General features: G+C 44.8%; 1 protein-coding gene across 2 annotated transcripts in view; it reads right to left on the reverse strand.

The window, feature by feature from the left end:
* Positions 1–23,685, reverse strand: part of Gramd2b (GRAM domain containing 2B) — a 90,717-nt gene that overhangs the window by 35,613 nt on the left and 31,419 nt on the right. The window lies entirely within an intron of this gene.

Below are 23,685 nucleotides of genomic sequence, written 5' to 3' on the forward strand. Positions count from 1 at the left end.
AACTTCAAGTCTTTACTAGTCACCTTCTCAGTGAAGCCATGTCTTCAACAAGTGCTGGAAGACAGTATCAAGGCAGAAAAATATCAAAAGGAGGAAAAGCAAGAAAATTAAGATGTGTAAGCTAGACACTTTTGCATTAAATGAACAGGGATTCCAAATAGAAGACAAAATCAAAAACAATAACATTAACAATCAGAAAAAAAGAAACAGGAAAAAAAAAGTTAGTAAGGATCATTAAGAAAGAAAAACAGAAACAGAAAAAAGGGGCTCTTTATTATAAAATACAGAGTTCACATTAAAAATAAGTGGATTTCTTCTTAATGCTAGACTCTGCTCTTTCAGGTGGATACTCTCCAGTCTTGAGGACTTAGCCTTTGTCGGGAATAAGTTTAACACAATATAAGTGATAGTGTGAGATCAAAAACAGGAATAAGAACAATACACCTTGCATGTTAATGGGAGGCCAATTGGGAAAAACACACCTTGCAGGTTAAGGGTTCTGTTTGCAGTAAGGACAGTTAAGAATAAGAATAAACATTTGTCCTATGTTTGTTTGACCCATTTGAGCACAGGTGGGCAGGAAATACGTCAGGATGTATGCTTGCCCCTGATTGGATGTAGGTGGGAGGAACACAGGCAAGAAATACACTAGGATGTATGCTTGCCCCTGATTGGATGTAGGTGGGAGGCACACAGGCAGGACATACATCAAGATGTATGCTTGCCCCTGCTTGAGCCTGACGGGAAATGCGGCAAATGGTAGGTTTTGCCTTTTTAAGTCTCTGCAAAACATGACTTGTGGCCATTTCCTGGGAACCCTGGGATGGTCCTGGCCAGAGCCCATCCTCCTGGTCAGTATTTAATTAAAGCTTGCTTCAAATTTGGCTTAAAATTGTGGTAGTAGCCGGGCGGTGGTGGAGCACGCCTTTAATCCCAGCACTCGGGAGGTGAGAGGCAGGCGGATCTCTGTGAGTTCAAGGCTAGCTTGGTCTACAAGAGCTAGTTCCAGGACAGGCACCAAAAACTTCAGAGAAACCCTGTCTCAAAAATCCAAAAAAAAAAAAAAAAAAAAAAAAATTGTGATAGTAGTCTTGTTATCTCCTGGTGGGATGAACCAGAGTGATCATGAAGACCCCTGGGGAGGTAGAGGTGTCTTCTAATGGGAGGAGGAAAAGGAGGGAAGCCCTGAAGTACAACACTGTGTGGTGGCAGTTTGACTTTTTAAAGCCTGGGCAGGTGGCAGGAAGCAGCTGAGAGGCTATGAAGCTTGATGTAGCTATAAGACAGAAGAGGGGACTGTCTCTGACTTCGTTTGATTGGCAGTGGGGATTGATGAGGATTAATTGATGAGGATTAAGTAGGAGGAAGGAGATGAGATGTTGAGTGCCTACCATTCCTCACCAGGGACCTGAGGACACACACATCTCTGGAGCGTTCTATTCCAGCAGTGGGCACAGATGGCACACGTGGAGGTCGGAGACAAAGAAAATGGAAAAGTGGATGAGGGATGAATCTGAGGGCAAGAAACAGATTTGCACAAGGGAAGTAATCCAGAGACAATATTGAGTTGGATAGGGCAAGACAAGGTCATCGGGGGAGGAAACAGTCTTAGGGTCACAAGAGGAAACAACCTGCTAGGAAGGGTTTGATGAATCTCGCTTTAGGTATGATAGATAGATGTGGGCAATGGGTAGAAAACTGTACCTAATAAAAACCAAATCAAAAAAGGCCAAGAGAAACCAATAATAAGAAGAGTACACGATGCTGCATGGGGGCCGGGGTAGGGGGTGGTTTGCCAGCTTGGAACACTGGGTTGAGCCACAGCAGTCTCTCTGAAACCTTACGGAGGCAGGTGAGGCATTGTCCCTTCCCACCCAACCTTCATTCCTGAGCCTGTCTTCCTAATTAAAGCATTTCTCTCAAAGCAACTCCCAGAACTACTCCACAGTGTTCACGTCTCAGGATCCCTACTCTGAAGTGACCGAAAAGCAGCTCATATTAAAAACACACAGAGGAAAAGCCAGGCTCTCGGAGTTGAACAGTGAGGAACAGCCGGCAGTTCCCTCCACCCTGGGGGACAATGCAGCAGTGACAGCCACAGTCGCTCTCCTGGAGCCTTGTAGGGCAACAGCAGGGCCTGACTCATCCTCTCCAGACTCTACCTCCACTGTGTCACATGACAGCTCCAGAGCCAACAATGGCCTTCCATTGAGTCCTGGATGTCCCCACGCCTCTCCAGGGTCCTCCCGTCTCCATCTACTTTCCACTCTGGCCCTGCTGTTCTTGCTATGGCCTCTTTCATCCTGTCTTCTTCTGCATATACTCTGCCCCTTCACACGGCCTCCAGACAAATCCAATAATCTCCCCTTTGGACATCAGCTTCCAGCTCTTCATTCCCCATATCTGGCTGTAGGAAACTGAATCTCACACTTAATTGTCCAGACAATATCACCATCCAAGGACAAGACTTGGCACTATGAAGAAAGCTTATCCGGGCATTTTGTTTCAAACCTCCGTGGTAACTTCCTTTTCAAATGTGGGTGACAAGACCCATTGGAAGTGGGCCCCATTGAGGGTTGAGGCGAGGGGATAAAAAGGCCGATCCCAGCTTTCCCTCCCTCCCCCGCTTGATTAGTATTATGTAAACTTCTTCAAACAGATCATCGATTTGGTGAGCCATGATTTGAGACCATATGGAGACTTGGAAAACTGTCGTCATTATAAGTAGACACCACAGCAAGGAAAAGCGCGATCAAGTGAAGTAATTTCTCAGCAGCGGCATTTTCAGGCCGCACACAGCTGGAAACAACCCAGAAAAATAACAAGACGCTACGTCAGGGAGGCAGCAGCTGACGCGGCCTATCTCCAGTCGGGTAGATTGGTGCTGCCCCTGGAGTTCTCTTGGTATTTACACCTTCTGCGTGGGTATATTAGCTTGCCTTGCTTGGTACAAGCAAAATATACCGATTATACTTCAACTGTGAAGCAGACTATATTCTCCACAAGTGCAGCGAGTTTTTGTTTGTTTGCTTTTGTTTTGATTTTGAGAGGCATCTCATGGACCTAAACAAGCCAGGGAGAGCACGACGACCTTAAACTTGTGGCCGTCTTCCCACCTCTGCCTCCCAGACCCCGTCAGTTTTCCTATTTTTGTCTCCATCATTTTTTTTTTCTTGAGGCTGTTCATTTACTAGTGATTGCTGAATATCAGAACAAATCACTTTTTATACATTTATAAGACATATTGGGGGACATTTATTTGATGAAGCTATGTTTAGGGGAGAATTGGCTTTCAATAGGACAGGCACCTTACCAAAAAAAAAAAAAAAGTACATGAAGTGCAGGGGGGGAAACGAGATAAAGTACAATATTAACAAATCGTCAGCTATCAAATCCTATAAAAGATAGAAAAGTTGGTTTGATATTTCAGAAATAGCTGAAAACTGAAGCTTAAATTTTGGAAAGCAATTTAACGTTTAAAAGGACAAACAAAAGCCAGGACCACTGCATAGGACAAGGCAGACTCTGAGGGATAAATGTTTGCTTTTGTTTCGAGGCCTGCCTCTCTCTCCACTGAGCTCAGTTCCCCCACCCTGACCCTAGCCTGTGGGAGGGGACATCTGGACCCGAGGCACAGGAGGTGGAAGCTGTGCTCTGAACTGTCACTGTGTCTTCCTCAGCCCTCTGCCCTGGATTTCCTAGCACTCTCTCCGTCTGTCCCGTGTTGGAAAATAAAATAAGCAAACACAGAGATCAAAAGCTAGAGGGAACGAAAGTCCCAAAGACATGGTCTTCACTGCAGCCGGACTCCAGAGTATCCCAGAAGCCCCTCAGCTTTGCTTCCTCCTAACTCAAACCTGCTGTGACAGTTTCCTGTCTCCTGTGTTCTGACCTCCCACTCCAGGCTGCATGCACCACAGGGTGTTCACCAGGCAGGAGTTTCCCCGAGGCAGGCTCACGTGACACCGGGTCATCAACGCAGCACGGGAGGGGCCGAGGCTATGAGGAAATGTATCCTGTGTGTATAATACTATGCATTATTAAATCCAGGATGCTGGTTTTAACGATCAGTCAGGTGTGGAAGCACCTGCTTGGAGTCCCAGCTATTTGGCCGTTTGAAGCAGGAAGATCATCAAGGGCTCTGGAGTCTGGCCAGCCTGAACAATGCAGTGAGACCAAGTTAAAAAATAATAATAATAATACAAGAAACAAAAAACTAATCAGAGTCAACTTCCAGAAAAGTGATTGCATTTCTTGAAAACAAGATATCTATCTATACATTAGAGAAAACAGTTTTTCACAAAAGGCTTAGTCTAACCCAAACACTCCTGAACTAGATACATTTACTTAAGAAAAAGAAGCAGCTCATCTATTCCTATGATAAACAAGCAAGGCTTTAATCCCAGCACTCGGGAGGCAGAGGCAAGCATCTCTGTGAGTTCAAGGTCTACAAAGGGAGTTACAGGACTGTCAGGGCTACAGGGTGAGACCCTGTCCCAAAAATAAAAAACAAACAAACAGACAAAACAACAACAACAACAACAAAAAGAACAAGAAAAAGATAAGACCCAAAAGACAGTATAGCTTTTGGTCTATCAAGTTGAAAGGGAAATTTTACAAAAGTTAATTGAATTTTTTAATTACATAAGAAAGTAAATATCTCTCATTTGCATTTGTTTTTCCAGGAATTTATTGCCATATGTCATACATATTAATGTCAGCAATACTTCCATATTTTACTAAAAGAGTAATATTTAAGAGCTATATTAACATACTGTTAGATATTCTGCATGTATTAAGACAAGGGAAACTGCAGATGATTGAGCCTTACTGCTACGAGCAAGCGTCTGCCTCGGCATCTTAGATACAACTGTTTTATACTTTATTTTTATTTGTGCATATGCGTATCCGTCTCTAAGTGTGTTTGCTGTGTGTATGTGGCTGCCTCCAGAATCCAGAACACGGCATCAGATCCTCTGGAGCTAGAATTACAGCCAGTTGTGAGCAGCCCATTGTTGGTGCTGGAAACTAAACTTGTGTCCTCTGCAACAGTAGTATGTACTCTTAAATGCTGAGCCATCTGTCCAGCCCCTAAAGACTCAGAGTTAATGTGATTTACATGTGACAATTAACTCCCCGCCCCCGCTGCTCCCTTTTGGTTTTTTTTTTTTTTTTTTTTTTTTTTTGAGACAGAGATTCTCTGTGTATCAGTTCTGCCTGTCTTGGAACTCACTCTGTAGACCAGGCTGACCTCGAACTCACAGAGATCGCCTTCCTCTGCCTCCCAGGTGCTGGGATCAAAGGCGTGCGACATGAATATTCTTTTTTTTTTTTTTTAAATTTATTTATTTATTAAGGATTTCTGCCTCGTCCCCACAACCGCTTCCCATTTCCCTCCCCCTCCCCCGATCAAGTCCCCCTCCCTCATCTGCTCGAAGAGCAATCAGGGTTCCCTGACCTGTGGGAAGCCCAAGGACTGCCCACCTCTATCCAGGTCTCCTAAGGTGAGCATCCAAACTGCCCAGGCTCCCACAAAGCCAGTACGTGCAGTAGGATCAAAAACCCACTGCAATTGTTCTTGAATTCTCAGTATTCCTCATTGTCCGCTATGTTCAGCTAGTCCGGATTTATCCCATGCTTTTTCAGACCTAGGCCAGCTGGCCTTGGTGAGATCCCAATAGAACATCCCCATTGTCTTAGTGTGTGGGTGCACCCCTCGTGGTCCTGAGTTCCTTGCTCGTGCTCCGTCTCCTTCTGCTCCTGATTTGGACCTTGAGATTTCTGTCCGGTGCTCCCGTGTGGGTCTCTGTCTCTGTCTCCTTTATATACATATTAGAGTATTACTCAGCAGTAAAAAACAAGGACTTCTTGAATTTTGCATACAAATGGATGGAAATAGAAAACACTATCCTGAGTGAGGTAAGCCAGACCCAAAAAGAGGAACATGGGATGTACTCACTCATATTTGGTTTCTAGCCATAAATAAAGGACATTGAGCTTATAATTCATGTTCCTAGAGAAGCTAAATAAGAAGGTGAATCCAACGACATGAATATTCTTTACCTTCTGTAAAAGCATGTGGCCTCAGAAAGCACACCTGTCTCTTCCAGGTGACTTCGTGTTTGCACTGTGCTTTGCTGTCCTTAATCAAGGCCACCAACCCGACACACGGTCCTCCTACCATCATTATCAAGGTTCTGCCCATTCTCCACAGACTTGGAGACAACGAGGAGAATCATGAGGAACCACACAAGGTGACCTCTGAAAGGAGCGCGTGTTCGATGACCTTTCTCTCACCAGGGCCAGTCAGATGTCTATTCCTTAGTCTTTTCTAGCTGATTTCCTTCCCTCTTTTCCTTTAGTTTTGGTTGGCTTAGCCAGGGTCCAAAATGCCTCCTGCTTGGATGGAGTCCTCTTTACTTGAGTTTATATTTGATACCTCCTTACATATTTATTGGAAAATAACTTAGCCATGAGACCTCTGGAAAGAGGAAACAGAATCACGCTGTCTGGGGGTGGAGCTCAGTTGGGTAGAGTGCTCACCTAGTATACATTAAGTTCTGGGTTCAAACCCCAGCACCACATAAAAGCAGATGTGGCGGTACGTGCATACACCTCCAGCCTCTGGGGGCAGAGTAAGCAGAAGGCTGAGATGTCAAACGTCATCCTTAGTTGCAGAAGAGAGAATGAAGCCAGGCTGGGTACATCATGAGATCCTGCCTCAAAAACAAAACAAAAAACTAAAACAAACCATTTAAAAGTTAGGATAGCAACATTCCTCTGCCTCCAAAGCTCTTGTAGTTGTTCGCTGCCAACAAGATGAAGTAGAAATGAATACATGGAATAGATCCTTTGCAAGGGACACTTGGATTTCTGGTTTTGAAGCCTAAATGCCTTAGATTGGGCTGCCTCTGCTTCAATGTCTCATGAGATCTGTATTTTTTTTAAAGATTTATTTATTTATTATGTATACATTGTTTATTATGTATACATTTGCATTCTTTTTTTAAAAAGACTTATTTATTTATTATGTATACATACATACCAGAAGAGGGCACCAAATCTCATTATAGATGGTTGTGAGGCACCACATGGTTGCTGGGATTGAACTCAGGACCAGTGGAAGAGCAGGCAGTGCTCTTAACCTCTGAGCCATCTCTCCAGCCCTCTAGCCTGATTTTCTAACCTAAATTAGCCCATTTCTTTTTAACTACATTTTGTCTCTGGGTTTTTTACTTTTCTTTATTCTATATATCTTTCTTTCCTTCTTACTCCATGGCTGGCTGGGTGGCTGGGTGGCTGGGTGGCTGGGTGGCTGGGGGACTGGCTTTTGGTTTCCTTCTCTCTGTTTGCGTTCTTGCTTGTATGCCAGAAGAGGGCATCAGATCTTATTATAGATGGCTGTGAGCCACCATGTGGTTGCAGGGAGTTGAACCTCTGGAAGAGTAGTCAATGCTCTTAACCTTTAGCCTGTACTGTTTTTTTTTTTTTTTAGATTTAGCTCTGGTTGGAGTCACACCCTAAGTGAAGTTTGTTCTCTGACTTCTCAGCCTTTCTGGATCCTGAGACTGATCCTTCTGTCTTTGTCTTCTCTCCTCGTGCCCTGTGAAGTATGACTACCATGGCAATGCCATCCCTTTAGTACTTGACTTAAAAGTTACGAGTGAACGAATGCTTGTCTTTTCCTGCTTGGCCATCAGCCCCGGAAGGGTAGTGTTCTGGTCCTGTCACATCTATGTGACCCACAAAGGTGTAAAGTTACTTGCCTCAAGAACTGCATGCCCCCTAAAGTCCAGGCTCTCTGAATTCCCTTTCTTTTCCACTGCTGTCATCAACAGTGGCAGGCAGGGATGGATTTCACTTGGAATCCCCTGGGCTTAGGAATACTGGCGCAGGAAGGCCAGAGACATTTTCTCCCAGGGGATGGACCTTGCTCTGAGTACTGAACTAGTGAAGGCGGGTGACAAGGAGGCAGCCACCGCCCTCCAGTTCTTCCAGGAAGTGGCCAGACACAAGGAGCTTGTGAAGATAGGGAAGTTCACCTTCACCGAGGAAGCTTCCCCAGTCTTTCTCAATAACTGGGTGAAAGGTCGTGGAATTGGTCTGGTGACCGAAGCCAGGTGATCTTACCACTCTGCTGGGAGTGGCCACTGGGCTACAGCGTGGACTTTGTTTGAGTTGAAAGGGTAATGTGCCGATACTGTAGGCTGCAGGGAACTGGAAGAAAACAGGATTGTTTTTTCTCCATTTATTCCTTCTTGGTCATGGAGAGGCTACAGAAGAGTCTCCTGCAGGATCTGTGGCTGCCTAGGAGGCCTGAGGCAGATTCCAAGTGTGCCATCCTCATCCTCCCAGGGGATGCCTACCTACCATAATTCAGTATCTTATGAAGAGATGCGGGTTTCCTCTGACCAGGCCCACAGGCTGTGTCTCATCTGCATGGCCTGAGCTGTTCTTTGTTATGCTTTCCTTCAAGTCAGAACACAGACTTCTAAAAAGACTTCCGGGGGGGGGGGGGGGGTCTATGAACTGGCCACCTGATTGGAGAAAGCCAGGAACTACAGAAAGAAATGGTGGCGGTGGGTTTCATTAGAAAAATCTCAACTGGCTTACTTTTTGAGATGACTAATAAACTTATATCCTAATGAGGTAATAGAAGGCAACTGTTCAAGGGAGGGAAAGCTACAGACTCTGACGCTGATCCAGTGTCGCCTGTGTCCCTGCCAACTTCACCCACTTCCTCTTGATTTTGAAGCATATCCCCTATGCTATCTTTTCATCTGTGGCTACTACAACATGTAGCTGGAGAAGATGGTTTCTCAATAACCAACAGCGGGGCTAGGGAGATGGTACAGTGGATAAAGCACTCACTGTGCAGCATAAGACCAGAGTTTGGATCCCCAGAACGCTGGTAAATCACGCGTGGGTACAGCTGGCCAGCTGTAATCCCAGTGCTCTCAGAAGGCAGAGAAAAGGGATGCTCAGAGCAAGCCAGAAGCCTAGATTTGCCATATCTGTGAGGTTGGGGTTAATAAGACAGAGAACAATTGAGGAAGGTTCCTAGGCCTCCAAACATATGCGCACACATATGCAGGCATGCCCTCAACATGGGAGCACACATAAGCATACACTTGTACACCCTACACGTACACATGTAAAACCAGTAAACAAAACCATCCCAACAATAAAACCACAACGGTAAGTCTGAAAAAAGATTAGGAGTGGCAGATGATGTTTCTAACGGAGTTAAATCCAGATGTTTTTCTCAGGATGGTACTAATGCTATGCAGGAGGCAGGAGCCTGTGGACTAGAGCATCTCTTAGATACACTGCTAGACACTGGGTACCAGTATAAAATTCAAGGGCTACATGTCCTATGCAGTCCACAGGGCTGCTGTCATGGGCTAGGGATCCTACATGGTCTGGCTATTCTGGGGGGAGGAAGAAACTGAAACCCTACTGCCTAATCTAAAATCTGGATCAGATGGGGTCTTTTGGAGCTAGAGGAAGAGATTCCAATTACATGGGTCATCATGAATGGAGTCATAACTATAATAGAATGTATTGGCTAGGCTGGAAGATGGGACCCTACATAATGCCACAGCTGCCCCTTTCCTGTCACCCTTGTCCTATGCCGAAGGGACAGTTCTGAGAGAAACCCAATCTGCAGTAGACACGGCAATCTATCAACACCTTTTGTTAGCAAGGCTGCTGGCTGGGCTGGTTCCAAGTCTGTCTGGGCTTCTGTACAGATACTCTCATCTGCCTTTGAGACGGCAGGGTTAGGTCGGACCTCCCAAACACAGTTCCACACCCCTCTAAGAAATGTGCCCTATGTGGGCTTCAAACAAAACCCGGGGAGCTGGTGCAAAAACTCAGCTCTCAGGAATTTTCATCTTCAGAACTGATGGGTGTAAAGAATGTCTCGGATGAGGGCTATCTTCTTATACCTGTCAATCAAACACCTACAGTGTCCTCTTTATGATAAACAGCTCCTATGCAATCATTGCAACCATAATGCCCAGTCTCTCCCCAGATGGCCTCAGATACTACACAGGCAGGAAGGACACGGAGTAAATTCACTTTTTAAGGCAGAGAGCCAACTTGTTTTTAAGGCAGCTATTTACATAATAGAGTAAAAAAAAGCAGAGGCAATTGGAGGGGCCCCTCTCTGGTCTGCCCTTGAACCTTCCTATCGCCCACAATCTTAGGCTTCCAGATTCCTAGCCCCCATGTAACTGCGTCCCAATAACATTTCTTAGGAATGATCTTTGAAAAGGGTAGGTCAAGATCATGTGTGGGACAGTGTCGGAAGGGAGTCAGAAGACAGATCCGTGTCCTCTATAGGTCATTGTTTTATGATCTTAGTAACACAGAATGAACGTATGAAATGAGGTCTCCATGACAGCAGAGAGGAGGCCAGTGCTACAGCGGAGACAGCAATGGCACAGTAGTCCCGCCTTGATCATGGGATGTAAGTTTTGAAACCACGATTGGATGTTTTGAAACAGCCAGTACAAACTGCAGATTGTATTGAATCCTAGATGTACTATGTACTTCCTGTGTATACATATTTGTGATACAGTTTAACACATGAATTAGGCACAACAGAAATGGAAATAAGTACTACTAAAAATAGACAGTATGGAAACAACCAGTATCATTATTCTTATAATCTGGGACCCAGTGTTAATTAAGTCACATAAAAGTCACTTGCCCATCACTATGGTACCTGTGAAGTCCTATGGGGCATCAACATCCACGTCTGTGTCTCCCTGTTGTGGGGTTAAGTCACCTGACTTAACCACGTGAGAAGTACGGTTGAAGGGAAAGGCTGGGAGATTTCCACAGACTGCGATCGGGACACCTGTATATCGTGGTATGACGGCAGAAGACCAGCAATATACACGCAGTAGTGCCAAGGGCAACACAGTAGAAGAGGGACGGCCATGACTCAACCCCTCAAGCAGTCTCCACGGCACCCAGAGGTGAGCCCGCAGCTTTGGCAATCTCCATCCCACAGCCCACATGCTGTAGGATGTACAGCCTGTGACGTACAGCCTGTTTTCAGGGTCAGCGGTCCCAGGCGTTACAGAACTTCAGTCCGTAATGTAACTACAGTCTTCCAGGTGTTACATATCCACTAAGTTCAGCCAACTGTGTCTTAGTGTTGAAAAGGCTTCGATGGCGTCTGTGAAGTAGGCAGCCAAGTTTAAAGGGAAATGAATATTCTAAACCACATCCTAGAATAAAGTTTTTCTTTTCTCTTGCCGTGATAATAGACGTTCATTTTAGGAAACCCAAAATGGTATCAATGGGGTAAAAAAAATAAACTGTCAACGACACAAGAAAGCACAATTTACACAAAACTCTCCTTGAGAAAGATCTCAGTGACCTTCTTCCCAGGCCCGCTTCAAGGAACAGAAACACTCAAAACATTCACATGCAATTTTATAGAGTAGGACCATGTGATTTTTTTTCCAATTTTAAAAATTATCTAAGGTATTCCTGAATTTATTCTACTCCAAGAATAGAGATAAATGGCACCTTCACAAATGCTGCAAAATATCCCATTATATTAATGTATTATTCATGCAATAATTGATGGTTTATAAACCTCATCCAATATTGGTGGTTCTTTAGCATGTCTTGTTTTACTATCATATTTTCTTAAGTTTCACTCAATCTTTCCTTTCATCTTTCTGAATCTAACTCCATGAGCCCTTTTCTGCCTCAATCTTACATCAGGGTTCATGATGTCTTCTCATACTTTCATAGTTCTTCTGTGTACATGGTGAGCCAGGAACTTGTTTTAATTACCCAGTAAAGAGGTTTCTTAAATGGCTAACCAGGTACTTCATCTCCACTGATCTGAAAATACTTCCAGAGAAATTCGAATTTCTTCCTGACGCTCCATCCCAATGGCTTCACAAAGATGCGCTGGGGCCTGTGTTTCTATCATTCTGACGTCATCTGGGCATTCCAAAGCCCTGCTCTTTCAGAGGAATCTCTGGATCATTCCTAACATCCTTCTGAGAGCCAGGGTTAGTCTGTAGTTGCACACAGACGTCAGGACCTGTTGGCCATGTCCAGCTCTCCTGAAGAAGGTAAGCCCTTCATTTATCCAGGTCGTTTGCTTTAGTAAGCACCCGGCTTTACACTAAGTCTTACCAAATTGACTACTAGGCACTTCATATTTTTGGTTGCCTATCTTCACCTCTTTCTCCAACTTATATTTTAACTCATCGCTGGTAAGAAAGCTGACTGGTTTTTCTGTCTTTTTCTTGGCAACCAGAAAACGGATTTAACTCTTTCGTTCTAGGTGCACTTTGGCTAGTTCGCTTGGGTTTAAAACACGACATAATAAAACTTGGCCTCTATTCAACTCGCATGTTGAGAAAGTCTGACATCCCACACATGACTCTTGACCTGGCTGCCTTTATTTCTCCTTCCTGCCCTCATCCTCTGACATACTTTCCTGTGAACTCTGACACCTGGGTCCTTCAGGGTTCATTTGGGTGGCAGCTCAAGACCCCGTAACCTCTATTGTCACATCACAGATAGCACTTCCTGTCACTGTGGCTCGGAGTGCTTCATGCGGTGATCCTCCATCAACACGTGTCTCTAACGCCTCAGCTGTTTGCCTGTGATCCTGTATTCTACCAATTCCCAGCCCTTGCCACTCCCACCTCCTATGCTTTAAGCCTCAGAGGCAGACAGCTGCCCTTGGCGTTTCTAGTCCACGACGCCTTCTGAACTTGGCTTTCTAAAGCACTTGGATCACCCATGAGGTCAAGTCATGTCGCTCCTCTGCGACACCCACTAGGTACACCATGTTCCTGCTGACACACTCAAGCCTGTCTTCAACGTCATAATCCCCGGGTTCCAAGAAGGTCGGAGAAACAACCCCGTTCTCACTGTGGACTCAGCTGTTCTCAGAATCCTCTCCTTCCGTTCTCCGAGCTCAAGTTGCAGCCACACATCACACTTCTGAAGCCCTTAACCAAACAGGACCCACACGGCTCACCTCTCCAGACCAGCAGATCTTAACCGTCCTAATGCAGAGACCCTTTGATACAGATCCTCACGTTGTGGAGAACCCCCAACCATAAAATTAGTTTCGCTGCTACCTCATAACTGTAATTTTGCTATCGTTATAAACTGTAATGTAAATGTTTTTGGAGATAGAGGTCTGCCGAAGGTTGAGACCTTTGACCTGTGACCCACAGGTTGAGAACCTCCGCTCTAAGTGATGGGGCCATGTCACAACTAAGAGAAGCCTGAGGTTCACAGACAACAGCTGTGTGTCTCCTCCTGACCTACAGTGACTCCATCAGCACCAAATACACCTATCTGTGCACTCCTCCTGCTTCAGAAGGTGAGGTCTCTTTAAATCCCTTTCAAGGACATCTCTGACACACCCGTAGGTGTGTTCTTCCAGTTTTCAGTTATCTGTATTATCTTGTCTCCTCTCTGCTGGCTCCTCCCCGATTAATGCACAGGCTCACAAGTGTCTTCCACGTCTCTGCCGGGCCTTCTGAAGCTGCTGCAGTCTGTACCTGCTGACCCTGCTTCCCTCATTTTCCATTACCCAGCACACACAGTTTGGTCTGCAGGCCTATTGTTTGTTCCACTGCAGTTTCTCCGCTGATGTACGTTGAACTATCATGTGGTATCCTGCTAACAGATATGTTTTATATATGTTAAAAAATAAATTTAGTTAAAAAAATTCTATTGATTTCTGTCTTAATGTTCTTAAGGACAGTCTTTGCCAGAGACTCCCCAGTGCAGTCTAACAACGTAGGTGCTTTAAAAATGTCCCTTAAATTCAACTACTCTGCAAACACAAGAGTCTTTTTTTTTTTTTTTTTTTTTTTACAAGAGTCTTTAAGACACAAAGGATACTACAAATGCAAGAGAAATGATCGAGGGGACAGCTGTTACTCCTTGGTGTCTGCCTAGTTCCACTTCTGAAGAAAGAGCTTTATCATCTTGTTTTGTGTTCGTCAACTCAGTGAATGATCCCCGTCAGACTCTAAGTGTGCCAGAGACGCCTGCAGCGCTATTGATGGTGAACTTGGTCCTCATTTGTGTTACAGACTAAAGTGAGGTTACTCACTCAGGCATTTCCACTCTGACTCCATGACAACATGGGGTCATGGGAATGCAGCTGAAGGCGATAAGGACCTATCGTTTGTGAGGGGGAGTCTAGCTTTGTTCCAGAAGTGGTCCCACCTTGAACAGGTGTGAATTTATTTAAAGAAAAAAAAAACCTAAAGATTTAATAAAGATGCCAAACCATGAAGGAAAGCGAGGATCCTCTCCATATTTAAAAAGCTGCTTCCAGTTTGTTCAGGCTAATAGAGTTCTCTACACAAAGGGACCAAAGAGAGCTGAGAAGTAGGGCAGCTTCTTCAAAGACCTATTCCTTAGTTTGGCAAGGCTCTAACGAGCCAGGTCATTCTTCTACAAAGGAGGGAGCTGAAGGCTGGAGGAGAATGGCTCCCCTAATGTGTCAAAGCGTTGGTTGCAGAGCCAAAGTTGGAAGCCAAGCGAAGTCGAAGCAGGAAAGGCATACTGGCTAACAGGGCTCCAGGTCCCCCTCTTCTCATTCTCTCTGTTCAGGACACCCCTAAGTTCACATCAAAAACAAACATCTGAAGGGGCAAGTGGCTCGGTGGGTCAAGGTACTTATTGCCAAGCCTGTACGAGCTGAATTCAAATCCCGAGGATCTGTATGATGGAAAGAGAGAACCGACTTCCACAAATTCTCCTCTGATATCCACAAGCATACTGCAGTATGTGTGCATGCATCCACGTGTGCTTGTGTGCACACACACGTGCGCTCGCACACACAAACACATACACACACATACACACACACACAAACACACACACAAATAAAATATTATAATTTTAAAAACATGCCCTTGAGCTTAAAAGGATAGCATTTTTATTTTTCGGTTCATCTATTTCATGTGTGAGTGCTTTGCCTGCATGTATGTTTGTGCATCATATGCCCACTGGAGCCCGCAGAGGTCAGAAGAAGGTGCCAAATCCCTTCGAACTGGACTAGCAGATGGCTTTGAGCCATTTGGACGTTGGGGAGCTGCACTTAGGTCTTCTGAAAAAGTCTCTCCAGGCTGTCTAATTTTTTTTGTTGTTGTTTTTTGAGACTGCCCTCTGAGTGCTGGGATTAGATGCATGCGCCACCACCGTCGGGCTTCCTACTTTATTTTTTAGTTATGTGTATCTGTGTGTCTGTGCACATAAGTGCAGGTTCCTGCAGAAGACAGCTGTCAGAACTCTCTGGAGCCATGGGTGCTGAGAAATGAGCTCCAGTCCTCTGGAAGGGCAGAATATGTTCCTAACAGCCATCTCTCCAGGCCCTCTACCTTATGGTTTGAAGCAGGGTCTCTCTCTGAGCCTGGAGCCCACTAGCTGGCTAAAGAGATTCTGTCTCTGCCTCCCCAGCGCTGGGATTTCAGGTGCACTCTGCTGCCCTTGTGGCTATTTGAACGCAAGTGTCTACTGCTGTGAAGAGACAGCATGACCACGACAACTCTTATAAACGAATGCACTCCATTGGGGCTGGCTCACAGGTTCAGAGGTTTAGTCCTTTGACAGCACACAGACAGGCATTGTACTGGAGACATAGCTGAGAGTTCTATATCTGTATCAGCAGGCAGTATGAAGAGAGTGACACTGGGCCTGGCTTGAGCATCTGAAACCTCAAATTCCACCCCCCAGTGACACAGTTCCTCCAACAAGGCCACACCTCCTAATAGTGCCACTTCCTATGAGCCTATGGTGGTCATTTTCATTTAAACCACACAGGGTTCTTCTGTTTTCATGGCAAGTACGATGGAAAGCATACAGATTGATGTATGTCTCCAGTCTCCTAAACATATTTAACGCTAATGCCATTGATCTGAGTCTATCAAAAGAAATAAAAACCATCGTAGAACAGAATAGCAATCATAAAAACGTACTGTTTCCACAGGGCATTGAGCAGTAATTCTAGATCTGGATGTGCCGAAATTACTGTGAATATTGCCAGAAACTGTCATGTTATTTTATTGTCACAACTTGGTTTTGATTTAAAAAAAAATCGTATTTACAGAGAGGTTTAAAGGTATTAAAACAATTCTTGTTCACTTTATTCACCAAAACTGGCTTCAAAAAACTTCAGGCTGGTTCCAGAACTTGAATTCTCTTTCAGAAGAGGGAGTCCTTGCCAACCTGGTGGCTATTCTATCAGGCTTGGAAAGTAACTCTGCAAGACGGATTTTCAAAAGATTTTGTGAAACTTCAGCATTCTTGGTCAAGTTCTTGGGTTCCGCTGGTGACCTACTTTAAAACAGACGATATTCACAAGCTCTTCAAACATCGCTCATAGCCCTGCACAGAAACATTCTAGATTTGTGCAGAGAAGAACCGAACGATGGGATTTTATTTTATTTTAATGAGATAGGGTCTCTCTGGTTAGCCCTGGCTGTCCTGGAACTTGCCACATAGACCAGGCTGGCCTCAAAGAGACAGAAATCTGCCTGACTCTGCCACTAGGGTGCTGGGATTAAAGGCGTGTGCCACTATACCAGACTTCAACTATAGGCTTTAAAACCTGGGATTTATGAATAACTACAGCACCCACCATAAAGCAAAGCAGCAACAGAAAAAAAAAATCACTTCTATTCTGTCAGAACAGAAGGCAGGCAGATCTCTGAGTTCTTGGCCAGTCTGGTCAACAGAGCGAGTTCCAGGACAGCCAGGGCTATGTAAAGAGACTCTGGCTCAAAAGCAAAAAAATAAACAAAAGAAAATGAACTGAAAACTGGGACTGCTCAGTTAGGAACCTCCGCTTCCACCGAGTTCAGAAGTCCACTAGCTAAGGTCATAAGACGGTCATGTTCTGATGGTTTTGTTACTGTTGGATCAGTGCAGTCCCTGTATAGATACTAACTATGCTGCAAAGACACTTGGGAAGAGTGGGGTGTAACAGCAATGCCTGCCACTTACTAAGCTCAGCTGTCCAGATGTGTGATCACCCTTCAGCCTCATGCAACCCCCAATACAAGTGCAGAACTTTTATCTGATCATGCGCCACACAACGATGCTTTGTTCAATGAAATACTACATATAAGACAGTGGCCTATAAGACTGTAAAGGATCTAGAGGGCTTGGGAGACGTCCCAGTGGGTAAAGCACTTGCATTCAATCACAAGGACTGGAGTTCAGATCCTCAGAACCCATAGAAACCCCAAGAAAGGACGACGGGTGGTCTGTGATTCCAGCCTGGGAGGGCAGAGACAGGATCCTTAGAGCAAGTTGGCCAGAGAGACTAGCAGTAGTAGCAAGCTATGGGTTTGATGGAGACCCCCTACTAACTGAGATGGAAGGGTGATAGAGAACGATTCCAGACATCAGCCTTGGGCCTCTACACGCATGGGTACCCATGCGAATGTGCACCCACACACGTGTGTTCACACACCTGCAAATATGCACCCCCTCAAACGTGCACCCACACACGTGTGTTCACATACCTACAAATATGCACCCCCTCAAATGTGCACCCACACACGTGTGTTCACACACCTACAAATATGCACCCCCTCAAACGTGCACCCCCACACATGTGTTCACACACCTGCAAATATGCACCCCCACACCTACACACCCCAAACGTGCATACACACATGTGTTCACACACACACACCACATACACATGAGAATGGAAAAAAGAAAAACATGCAAAAATGAATTACAATAATTCCTACTGAATAATTAAAATAATTCCTTTGACATCACAACATTATAACAGTATTGTGATGTGCTATGTGTTGATGGTAATGTTGGGGCAAAGGAAATAACTGTAGGATCAACTGTATAAAAACACAGCAATATTATTATAAGGTACATAGTGTTTGATAACGAAAACAAACTTTAAAAAATATTTCCTGCTATGCTTTTTATTCTTTCCAAATTTACTCTCTTATAAAAAAAGATTGCTGTCAGTCAGGCAGGTTACACCCTCTGCTAACAAGTCGTTGATTGCATCACTTTTTCCGGGCTGAATTTAATCTTTTACTGTCTCCTTTACTAAGGCCCCAGGGGGCAACAGATTAGCCCATTACAAGAACAAGCAAAAGGCCTGGGTGTGCAGCAGTCTGGTGTAAGTACACTCTCTGATGGTCACACCAAGGTGGAATCACCCAACAGTGCCATTTCTCCAACTGTGTTCCCCTCAATCCACAACACAAGACTCTATGTCCATTTGAAACTCGACATTGTAGGAAAACAAAACAAAACACCTGATTATGGCCTTAACTGGCAATAGAATATAAACATTTGCTTTATTCTATTACACGAAGTGTGATATACCCGAAGTTATGCAAAAGATCAGCAAGACATTGGAGGGCCTTTTATTGGATTTAATGCAAGCAGAAAACTCAGCAGGTTGAGGCTAAAGATTGACAAGAGGAAATCTCGATGCCAGGAATCAGGGTGTGAGGGTTGGGTGTTCCAGGTAAGAGCAAGGGTAATGAATATTGATAAAAACCAATCGCTAATACTGAAAGAAGCTGGGTGCCACAGAAACACAGTGCATGCGCATTTCTGCATAGACCCTGCAAAACTGCCTTTAATCCTGCACTCGGGCGGCAGAGGCAGACGGATCTCTGTGAGTTCGAGGCCAGCCTGGTTACAGAGCTAGTTCCAGGACAGCTAAGGCTGTCACACAGAGAAACCCTGTCTCGAAAACAAAAACAAACAAGCAAAAAAGAAAGAAAACACAAAGCCGAAGGCCACCAAAGACCCGGCAGGGTCACATACCATGGTTGTAAGCTACTGGAAGAATTTAAAACTTCTGAATTTTGACCATTTACTTGTATTATATCTTTCTCTCCCCTCCTACCCCAGAGTATGTCCCAGGCCCTTAGCATGTACTAACACAGCTACAGTTTATGAAGTGCTGGGAAATACCAGGCCTGGGCCAAGGGCACCTCTTATGGTCCCCGTTTAAATGTCAAAGACAGAACACAGGTGATGAGATCAAGACTCACTGGTCCAGTTCCCTGCCAAGGCCCTTTCTGGTGGAATTGGGCTTCTCAACTGTTTTGATTTATGACCCCAAATAGTCCCGAGACGGACAAGGTGTGAAAAAGACATGCTCGTCTGCCATCTCTTTGGCTGGCAGACTACTGAAACCATGGGCTGCAAAAGATGGATTTCCCTGGAATATCGGGCAGGAGGAATGAAGTAATAAGGGCGGCGGCGGGGCTGCGTCCCCAACACCCCAGCCGCCTGCCCGGCTAGCTTATGCCCCGAAATAATTACACGGACACTGTATTCTTTTAAACATGCTTGGCCCATTCTCTTCTAGGCTAATTCTCACATATTAATTTAGCCCATTTCTAATCATCTGTATGTAGCACCCCAAGGTGTGCTTACCGGGGAGATTCTAGCCTATGTCCATCCTGGGTCGGAGCTTCATGGCGTGTGTCTGCCCGGTAGCGGGGAGCGGGGCATGGCGTCTCTCTCTGGCTTCTGCTCCAGAGCGGAGAGCTGTCGAGACTCTGAGCTCACTTCCTCTTCCTCCCAGCGTTCTGTTCTGTTTACTCCTCCCACCTATCCTCTAACCAATAAAACGGGCCAAGGCAGTTCCTTTATTAGCCAATGACCTTCCTCCATCAGAGGAAGGTTCCTGAATTCCTGGGCCAGCCACGGAACCTATCTATGAGAAAGAGGTGCAATTTTCAGATCACCACGCAGGAGAAAATAGAGTGTAGTGAGGGGGTGAGTGATGAGTAGGACCGCAGCTAAGCTATGCAGAACTCTGAACCTCAGGCCTCAGCCTCAGGCCAGGATCCACAGGTGGACTGGGGGGGGGGGCAGGGGAGCGTGGCCCTGCGGTCCTTTGTCTCTCTTCCCATCTTGGCAAATCTCCCTTTCCTGATTTCCAGTATTAATTTGACATTCTCTGTGCAACAGCTCTGGCTGTTCTGGAATTCACTCTGTAGTCCAGGCTGGCCTCGAACTCACAGAGATCCTCCTGCTTCTGCCTCCTGAGAGGTGGGATTAAAGGCATGTGCCACCATCACCAGGCTTTTTGGTCTTTTTAATATACTATGGTGTTTAATTCCTACCCTAAAGTTTATATTAGCAACTGAACTGGGGCTGTTGAATTTGATGATTTAGAACTGAACACACACACACACACACACACACACACACACACACGGATAGATGCAGACAAACATGCATACATAAAATTAAATCTTTAAAAAATTTTCAAATTTAAGTGAAAATGAGTAACCTGCAGTGAAAGTTGCCTATAAAGCTTTACTGAGCTTTAAATCTTTATTATATTTAAAATCTAATGTGTGTGTAGGTGTGAAGATTCTCAGAGGAACTGGTTCTCTACCAACATGTGGAACCATCTCACCAGGCCTTATTTAAGATTTCCATGGTTTTAAAGTTTTTCTTTCATTACATTTCTCTCTCTCTCTCTCTCTCTCTCTCTCTCTCTCTCTCTCTCTCTGCGTGTGTGTGTGTACACCACGTACATGCCTGGTGCCTTCCTTCAGAGGCCAAAAGAGGACATGAGACTCCCTGGAACTGGAGTTACAGATGGTCGTGAGCTACCACAGAGGGGCTAGGAATTAAACCCAGGTCCTTTGGATGAGCAGCAAATATTCAACTTTTGAGCCATCTCTCCAGCCCCTTGAATTTGAATTTAAAGTGAAAAAAATTGTATTCCCCAAATAATTACTGTGAATAGCACAGCGCTTCCTTTGAAGGCAATGTTTATATTATGCACATCCATTCTCTGTTCTGCTTACATACGGAGTCAAACAGGTTTTCTTGTTTGTATGTTTGTTTACTGGTGTAGGGGTGTCAAATCCAGGACCTTACACATGTGAGGCAAGCCCTCTATCACTGAGCTTAAATTAGAATTCATACGTCTCAAATTACTAAAGTTCAGATTTAAAAAGCCGAATTGCATTAAAATATATATCGCAAATGCAATTCATTGTTTAGGATATGATCCAAAATAACATTTGCTGAGAAATACATCTTTGGTTTTAGCTGTTTGTTGAAGCTCGGTGATAGTAACTTGACCACTACTAAATCAGTTCTATAATTTTAAGGAGTGTGCCATTTGGATTAATTTGTCAAAAAAATATCGAATTATATGTGAACTGTTCATGTAATGGTACAGCAAACTCAGAATGAAAAAATGTAGTAAAAATAGCAAAAACCAAGATAATGAAATATACAGTTAAATTACCCTCTTTTGATCAGAAAAAGGGCACACTGCACTCTAAAGATTTTTTTGTATGTGATTTTTTTTTTTTTTTTTTTTTTGGTTTTTCGAAACAGGGTTTCTCTGTGGCTTTGGAGCCTGTCCTGGAACTAGCTCTGTAGACCAGGCTGGTCTCGAACTCACAGAGATCCGCCTGCCTCTGCCTCCCGAGTGCTGGGATTAAAGGCGTGCGCCACCATCGCCCGGCTTGTATGTGATTTTTATTTGTGTGTGTCTGTGTGTGGGTATGCTCACATGTGTGAGGTGTGTGAGGGTAACCGCAGAGGCCTCAAGTATCAGATCCCCCTGGGGCTGGAGTTACAGGCACTTGTGAGCTGCCTGAAGTAGGGTGCTAGAGATCAAATCTGGGGTTCCCTGGAAGAGCAGTATGTGCTTTCAACTACTGGGGCATCTCTCCAGCCCCAGGTACACTGCATGCTAACGTCACATATGCAGTTTGGTGACAAGAGAGTCAACTGCCTCAATGCCAGGACAATGACTGCATATGTTGTAGCGATTGGGCAAGCAAACACACCTAAAAATAGCTCACAGAAAGTCTGATTCAGACAAGGAAAATGTGGCCGTCCCCCGACACAGTCAAGCTGAATGTCAGGTCTAAGCCTGCCAGATTTCTTAATTAGGGAGCCATGGGTCTCCACCTCCCTAGTTCACCAGCAAGCCATATTAAAAGCAACCATTTGCAGGTCACTTTTAATCAACTCCTGAGAAATTTAACGAGAGAAAAATGTAGTCAGTTTATAACCCTTACCCACTTAGGGTAAAGACACCCAAGAGAGTCTAGTGGACAGCATGCGGGTTGATATGTGCCAACGATTTCCAGCAGCACTTGGTACAAACTAAACCCTCCATAAACAACAAATAATTATTATGACAGCAACAGTTAACGTCCATCCACGGACGGCATGTACACAAGGTGAGCACTGGTAAGGAGGGGCTGTTTGTGGCTAGCGGTAGGTTTGGAAGGCTGTGATTGGAGGAAAATTCGAGTTGATTTCTAGATACAGAAGAGAGAGGAGAGAAAAACCTCTGCAAAGGAGCAGAGGTGAGGAGAGGTCCGGACCAGGATAACTCTTTATTCCTTCTGCATATTGTCTCCTCTGTCTGTTAGTTTTCTAAGAATACTTTCAGACTTTAATTTGCCTATTATTGATTGTTTCCGGTGCTGGGCCTCAGCCTCTGCTGAGCTAACACTGTCCCTTGTTGCTAGTGAGTAGTTTAAATGCACTTACTTTTGTTTTATATGGATGGGCATGTGTCTGGTATCCATGGAGACCAGAAGAGGGCATCAGACCTTCTGGACCCTCCGGGACTGGAGTCAGGGACTGCTGCAAGCTACCATGCAGGTGCTGGGAAGCAAAGCTGGGTTCTTTGCATGAACAGTCAGTGCTCTTTACCATCTCTCCAGCCCCCTTAATCGATACTTTAAAATGACTGACTAATCACGACTACATCTATTTACGGGGCACACGCACACACAACACAGGATGAGAAAACTATCAACATATTCCACACCTCCCTTACCTATCATATTTTTAGGATGAGGCATTTGGTATTTTTCTACTTTGAAATACACATTTTGTTTGCTTGTTTGTTTTTTGACACAAGGTTTCTCTGCAGCTTTGGAGCCTGTCCTGGAACTAGCTCCTGTAGACCAGGCTGGCCTCGAACTCATAGAGATCCGCCTGCCTCTGCCTCCTGAGTGCTGGGATTAAAAGCACGCGCCACCACCGCCCAGTGAAATATACATTTTTATGTCACTTTAGTTACACCACTACCCAACCTATCTCACATTAATTCTTGCCTTCTATCTGAAATTCGGTCCTCTTCATTACCAGTTACATGCATTCTGTTGTGTGTGTGTGTGTGTGTGCACCACAGTACATGTGGCAGTCAGAGGGCAATCTTGGGGGCCAGTCATCTCTTTCTACTCTGTGGGGCCCAGGGACTGGATTCCGATCCTCAGCTGACTCTACACTCTGAGCTAGCTTGTCAGCCCTGATACGCTGTGGTCTGAACAACAGCTCCCCATTCCCTCCCACTCCACACTCTGGCTAACTATCATTCTGCTTCTATGACATCAGGCAGGACTTGTTATTCTGAGCTTGGCTTGTTTCCCTTAACTTAATGTCTTCTTGGTTAAATCATGTCCCAAATGACAGGATATTCTGCCTTTTTGAAGCCAAATAGCATCCCTATACCATATTTCCCATTGGGCAAATGGATACATTTTATTTATCCCTTTGTTTATTAATAGGTAAAGGCTGACTCTATAGCTTAACTGTTGTGAATAATTCTAGGATGAACATGGTGGTGCTATGTGTAACCTCTTTAATACAGGCCTGCAAGCATGACGGCCTCAC

This window comes from Microtus oregoni, unplaced genomic scaffold (assembly GCF_018167655.1).
Source record: "Microtus oregoni isolate MIOR12 unplaced genomic scaffold, Mior012 000069F_ref0000032, whole genome shotgun sequence".
Taxonomy (NCBI): Eukaryota; Metazoa; Chordata; class Mammalia; order Rodentia; family Cricetidae; genus Microtus; species Microtus oregoni.